Source organism: Hyperolius riggenbachi, chromosome 12 (genome assembly GCF_040937935.1).
Source record: "Hyperolius riggenbachi isolate aHypRig1 chromosome 12, aHypRig1.pri, whole genome shotgun sequence".
NCBI lineage: Eukaryota > Metazoa > Chordata > Amphibia > Anura > Hyperoliidae > Hyperolius > Hyperolius riggenbachi.
In genome coordinates, this window is record NC_090657.1 from 217667713 (window position 1) to 217674960 (window position 7248).

General features: G+C 45.8%; 2 protein-coding genes across 2 annotated transcripts in view; one reads left to right on the forward strand and one right to left on the reverse strand.

Moving 5' to 3' along the window:
• The window catches only part of NTN1 (netrin 1), a 431580-nt gene that overhangs the window by 408517 nt on the left and 15815 nt on the right, over window positions 1-7248 (reverse strand). The gene's annotated exons all lie outside the window — the stretch shown is intronic.
• The window catches only part of PIK3R6 (phosphoinositide-3-kinase regulatory subunit 6), a 147223-nt gene continuing 141361 nt past the window's right edge, over window positions 1387-7248 (forward strand). Inside the window, exon 1 of the mRNA XM_068263266.1 lies at window positions 1387-1584. The gene's annotated coding sequence lies outside the window, so the exon portion shown is untranslated. The remainder of the gene's footprint in view (window positions 1585-7248) is intronic.

The following is a 7248-nucleotide window of genomic DNA, read 5'->3' on the forward strand; positions in this document are numbered from 1 at the left end:
AGCGGAAGATAAGCGGCGCCGCCGGGGACGAGGGCGGATCGAATCCGACGCACGCGCGGGCGAGCGGGGACACGGCGGGTACGCACTAGGATGCGGAAGAGGCGATCCGGCGGCTAATCGAGCCGCTGGATCGCTACGTCTAGACCCAGCATAACAGACATTCATCTGCAGATCAGATCCACCAGGATGGATCTTCAGATCTGCAGATGATTGTCAGATATGCAGATGAATGTCAGTTAAACAAGGTGTGTATGAGGATCTGCAGATATCATAGACTATGAATGCATTTTGCAGGAACGGATCTTTTGCAGGAACGGACGTTTTGCAGATTCTGATCTGTTGAATGGTGTACAGCATCTTGCAAAGATTTCTATCTGATGGGGAGTTCAGCTCCATAGAATAGACTGTGAAGGTATGGCTCTCATACTACATAGAAGGGGGTAAGATTGGTCTGTGATCTTTCATTTTCCAAAGACTATAGTCTGATGTGTGTATGCACCTTTAGTCGTGGACAAAATTATTTTTTAAGATTATTGAACAGTGGGCTCTACCTGCCACATGAGGGTGTAAAGAGGCTCCCGTGGGTTGTTGCTGCATCCCGGCTCAAACTGACAAAATTTCAACTAGAAACACTGTTGCCGGAGTGCTCCTCTGGAAGGGAAGGCCGAGTGCTGTCTTTCTTTTGCTGCTTACAATGATGCACATTGGAAGCACTTGAGGGAGGGATGTATTCAGTCCGCGGGCCTTGTGTTTGAAACCTGTGCTCTATATGATACATAGGCTATCCCTCTACTCAGATAAGTATTTAACTTTTGCCTTTTTTAAAATCCCAGGTTTGCTTTAAAGAGACTCTGTAACAAAATGTTCAGCCTTATTTGTTCTATCCTATAAGTTCCTATACATGTACTAATGTGCTCTGGATTACTGAAGCCTTTTCTAGTTGCACTGTCTCTGTAATATATCTTATCTTTTTTTCTTTGTCAAGCTTTGTCGACCCAGAGAGCATTGCACTGCCTCTGCTGTGATAGGGAGAAATTATGCACGCCCCTGCAGGCTCTGTGTGTGCTTTGTGTATTCCTCACAGACAATTTGTGAGGCTGAGGGGGTGAGAGAGATGAGAAAAAAAGCAATTTTACCAATTAGTTTATATTACTACATTTCCTCTTTAAATGCATATAAAATAATTGTGCCTTTCCACTCTCCGATAATCACCAGACACCGAAATATCAGCTTAGAGTGGAGTCCTCCTTTAGCTTCAAGTCACAGCACAGTGTGTGCTCTGCTGGCGTCTGAGTCAGCCCTCTGGACACGCCCACCGCCTTATCTGATTGGCTAGAAAACTTTTTGCAGCTCTCTTCTGTGAAAGTTGCAAGATGTGTCGTATCCAGCCACAGATAAGCAGGTTATTTCCAGCGCTGGGACCTTGAGGGCGGCGTGTTACAGAACAGCTGTGGGTGCCAGGAAAGGGTGCCCCCCTCTGTACAGGGGTGACACTGGGTACCAGGAGGAGGGGAAGAGGTGACCCGAGGACAGGAACCTGACTGTGCCACTGCTCAGAGCTCAGCCGCTGTCCATAGCTGCAAGGCAAGTGACATTCTTTATTCTTCATGCTGTACGTATTGCTGGGCTGCTTGTTGGGGGTTTTGTGGGTTTTGTTTGGTGTTGTGAATTTTCTGCTTTATACAAGATTCCGGGCTAGTGGTGCAAACGTCTAGAACAGTGTTCCTTAACAATATTACAGCATGTTCCCTTTTATGGAGGTTGCTATTTATTCAGTACCACCTATTGTGAAGAATATCATCTTAAAGAGTCCCTGTAATCAGGAAAGGGAAAAAGACACTTACCTCGAAAGAGGGAAGCCTCTAGTTGGTCCAAAAGTGTCCCTGGTCTTCCTTTGCCCCTCATATGCTGCTGGGACCTTCTAAAGCATCCTCAGCATTAAAGTCGAGGATTGCTCATGGTTGCACTCCCTCTCCGTATATAAGCTGTGAAGAGGAAGCCTGTCCCGGCCCGCAATAAAGGGGTCCTGGACATCTGATAAGGCTCGGGAGCATCCAGCGGCTTCCCCCTACTGAGGTAAGTGTAATTTTTTTTTTACTTTTAACATTACAGGTGCACTTTAAGTACCCCCTTAAAGGATAAGCGAGGAAAGAAATTAAATCTATCTATACTTCCCTGGGGCTTCCTTCCAGCCCCCAGAAGTCACGTGTGTCTCTCGCCGTAGCTCCGGTCCTCTCCTGGGTCTCGCTGGCAGCCTCTGAAGGATCACTGACCCCCGATGGGTCAGCGTCTTCTGCGGCGGCATGCGACCGTGTGAGAATACGCCTGCGTCACTGGAAGCGGCCTGCGCAGTAGTACTGCCCAATACGCTGCTGATAACATGGGTGCGCTCGCACACGTCCGCACATGCTCAGAAGACACAGATTTATCCAGGGTTGGCAATTCTTAGAGGCTGCCAGCGAGACCCAGGAGAGGAGAGCGAAAAGGCTGTTTGTCGGAAACAGAGAATTATCTTTTTCTAAAACGATGGCATTTTTCAGATCACCGCATTCAGGTTTTCTCAACCAGGGTTCCTTGAGTACTCTGTAGGGGTTCCTTGGCATTTTTACCCATCGTGGGGGTTGGGGAGGGAGGTGGGGTGGAAGTATAATAGAGCACAATATAATAGGTACTGTAAAAAGGAGCACTAAATTGGGGGTCAGAATAATAATGAGCACATTAATAAAAAGCACTAGAACAAGGAGACATGGTAATGATGACACTGTAATAGAGGGAAGTGAAAAACAGCCACACCAGCTTTTGAAGGCCATGCCAGGGGTTCTTTGAGATACAAAAATTACTTGCAGGGTTCCTCCAGGATACAAAGGTTGAGAAAGGCTGACCGCATTCATAGCAATGGCCGTTAATGGAAGAGTATGCATCTTTTCAGCACTACCGCCACTTTAAGAATATTGCTATGTGACTTCATTCTGGTGACTTTCCGTGGCTGTAACCCTCTGACTGACACCCGACTGCCATTTTATAAAGGCTCAGTTAAATTCCGAAGGCACCGAAATGCTGAAATTTTGCATAGAACATCGGGCGAAGTTAAAATTTTGTGGGCTCAGAGTTTGATTTGCGAAAATGTATCAAGTTTTAATTAATTGTGAATACGTTTTTAAAGTAACCAGAAGGTTCAATATAGGTAATGTGAATGTGCAAAATACCTGTTCCCAGCACGTTATACATTTTGCTTTGCATTTGCAGTTATGCATAGACTTTGTATAATCAATTTCTTTAAGAATTCTCAGTTAAAAAATGTTTGTGTATTACATGAGCATGATGTCACGCAGCTTTCAGATGTGGGAATTCCGCTAAATCTGGGTGCTCATCCCTAATACAGATGATAAAATTAAAGTGAACCTGAACTTTGGCACAGGACAGAAGGAAAACACAGAGAAAGTCACCTTGTATGTATTTAGAGAGTTTAGCCCGTCTAATTCCTCCTCCTCTGTGACTAATCACCAGTGTAATTTGATCTCTCAGCTGTGTCCGCTGGATTCTTTGGCAGAGCAACTAATTTGTAAACGCAGGATGTTAACCCTATGTCTGCTACCATGAAAGCAGGAAGTAGACATACTGCAGATTTATTGCGGGATTTGTATCAGCTGTAACAAGGAAATGTGTTTATGTTAAAGGTTACTATGCTGCTGCTTATCTTTTAGAGCAGAGAGGAAGTTTTGAGTTCAGGTCCGCTTTAACCTCCCTGGCGGTAATCCTGAGCTATGCTCAGGCTATCCGCCGGGAGCTCTATCCAGAGTATAGCGCGCAGCGGGCGTTTCTACTCACCTCCCGGGGATCCAGACGTCGGTATCTGTTCTCCTTCCTGTCCTCCGAGGCTCTAAGTCACTCTGGGGAGATCGCCGCCATCAATCTCACTACAGAGTTACAGCGCCACCCAGAGGACGGAGGTAAAATTGCAGCGCTGGAGTCCAGGGAGGTGAGTGAGAACAGGGGCTGCTGCTGAGACTCTGACTCTGCTCTTCCTGATTTTAGGGTCCGAAACATTTTAAAAAGACCCTAAAATCTGGAAATAATTATACCGCCAGGGGGTTAATAGTGATGAATGATGGCCAGCAGGATGGGAATGATCCCAACTTCCATACATATTCACTGTGAATTATATCGGGCTTGTTGTCCTTCTTGTTGGTTCTGATTGGCCCAGTGCTAGGCTGTATACAATTTGCATGCAAGCTGCAATTATTAACATCTCTTTGACTATTTCTAGTGGTGAACCTGGAGGAAAAACTGTAGAGAGGCAGGGCTTATTCCACACACCTGCCTGTCACTTTTACCATTATCAGAACTGCGGTGATAACCGTATAAATAAGAAGCGGGCCATCAGGGGAGATACATCCATTCACTTTTTAAATCTTGCACAGTAGAAGAATAAAGGTGGCCATACACTGGTCGATTTGCCATCAGATTCGACCAACAGATAGATCCCTCTCTGATCGAATCTGATCAGAGAGGGATCGTATGGCTGCCTGATTGTGAATCGATTTCACTATGAAACCGATCACCATTTGTGGTGGTGCTGCTGCTGCCTAGCCCCCCCCCCCCCCCCCCCCGTATACATTACCTGCTCCGTCTGGCGCGTGTCCTGCTGTCACCAATGTCTTCTCCGCTGGGTTCCGCTTTCCGGTCCGGCTGGCTTCATTTCTTTCTGTCTGGGGAAGTTTAAACAGTAGAGGGCGCTCTACTGTTTAAACTTCCCGCCGGGACAGGAAGTAAAGCCTGCCGGATCGGAACGCAGAACCCAGCGGAGAAGACATTGGTGACAGCGGGGACACGCGCCAGACGGAGCAGGTAATGTATCTCCGCTGTATTGCCTCGGTCGTCGGGCATTCGAACGCTGCTATCGACGCACTCCCGACCCGCCGGCGATCGAGAAAAATCTTCCGCACGGACGGCTCAACAGGAATTGACGGGAACGATTGATTTCGGACGGATCACAGTGATCGAATCTGCTGTATATCGGCGGGAAAATCATTAGGTGTATGGGCCCCTTAAGACTTTGCACACAAGTTACATAGTCCTCAGCCAAGGCGGCAAATAAGGGCCGCCTGTGCCAAGAATCTGGCATGTGTAAGGCAGCCCCGGGACTGGATTACCTCATCCCATAGCCGGCTGAGGCAATTGTTCTCCTTTTTACCCCTCCCAGTCCATTGCATGCCGTACCACTGTCCCGCCGCCTCCCTCCATAGCACAGAACGCATCACTAGCCTGCAGGCTATAATGTACAGTACTGGACCCGAATTATCACCCAAATGACCCATTCCTGATCCCTGCAGGCGACAGTCCACATATGCGGGCACAAGGTCTTCCTGTACTGCAATTCTCTGCAGTGGATCTCCTGATAGCTGGGAAGAAAACTTTTATCACAATTTTAAAAATAGACAACAAAAAAGGTTCAGTTCTTGTTCTGATCACCACTTTTTCTTCTAATCAGGAGCCTCATTTTTAGCAGTAGATGTGAGATCTCTTACAGTGTAACTGTGTTCCCGACGAAGTGACCTCTGTACACGAAACGCAGCAAAGCCTTGCATGGCCCACGAGCTTACTTGGCTCAGCATCTAATGATAAGGGATTCAGGACGGGACTGAAATCTTGAAACAATGTATTGGGTATTTTTATTGTCTTTCTGAGTGCTGAGTGATATTTCTTAATCGGTCTAAAAAAGATGATAAAAGGCAAAGAATAATACAGAGGACTTTTGCCATAATAACATTATATTTTCCCTAAGTATGTGAAGGGTTGAACGTAGAAATATTAGCAGTTCTGGACACATGCCAGCTGGCAGTATAATTATCAGACTCCGTACACCGATGTTACAAAAGGCCAAGCCATTTAAAGCAAAATGAAGCGAAAAAAAAATGTATAATATAATGAATTCTATATATGGTACGGATAATGACTAGAACATTAGTAGCAAAGATATTATATAGGAGAGAACAGAGGCGCCAAAAGGATAAAAAAGGGTTTTAAAGGAGCTTAAAAGCCAAACATTTGGTAATTAGAGGAGGCAGTGGTGGACTTAACCTCCTCCAAGGAGACACAACAGGACTGTACATTCAGTCTATTTATTAACAGCATCTAGAAAAACAAACAACACTCCGCACCTCACAGAGGTGCCAAGTGTTGTTTGTTTTGCTAGATGCTGTAACTCCTTTTTCTGTTGCCTGAGGAAGCGGGCACTGACCCGTGAAACGCGTTGCTTTGTTTTATCTGGTGTTCGTTAATAAATAGACTGAATTTACAGTCGTGTTGTGACTGCTTGGAGGAGGCAAGTCCACCACTGCCTCCTCTAATTACCAAGTTTTGGCTTTTAAGTTCATTTAAAACCCCTTTTATCCTTTTGGCGCCTCTGTTCTCTCCTATGTAATATTGTATCCACCCTGGGTGGAGGGTTGCGACCCTTTCTACTATCTACAGAGAGCGACTTCTTATTCCTGAGTGGGGTCAGGATAATCTCCCCACCTGCCTTTACAGTGGTTTCCTATTGGTGACCCATGTTTGTGAGTATAACAACTATTACTCTTTGTCATTACCCCCTTTGTCAATACATACTACACTATTGGGGCTTTTGGTGTTCCTCTGTTTACCTATTAGTAGCAAAGAAAAGAGTCTAATTTTTATTTTCAGTTAGATAGCTGTTTTTTTTAATAGCATTACATTATTTAGTCATATTTGCAGTTTTTAAAACCACACTATGGGCTTGATTCACTAAGACAAATAGCACACCTTATCAAAGTGAACACACCTTATCAGAGTAGCATAGCCAACTTATGGCTGCTAATTGGCAATGACGAGAGCTCCGCTCGTCCTGCCCTGAGCCCCTGCGGGTTCGTAGCGTTTGCTATGCTACTCTGATAAGGCGTGCTAACTTTGATAAGGCGTGCTAACTTTGATAAGGCGTGCTATTTGTCTTAATGACTCAAGCCCTATGCCTTTTAAGCTATAAAACTGAGCAGAAATAATGACCCTTTGAACTTTCCTTCAGTCAAACCTCATCTCAAGTTGTCTCTCACGTGCATCTGTGTGTCTTCAGCCACGCTGCCTGCCTCTCCTCTATGCCTGCTACATTTTATTTGCATAGAACATGCGGCGGATGGAGAAGACGCAGTCAGCGTGGCTGAAGACAGAGATCGGGACAGAGCCGCCACCGGTACAGGGGAGAGATTCCAAGACAGCTGAACTACCGAACAT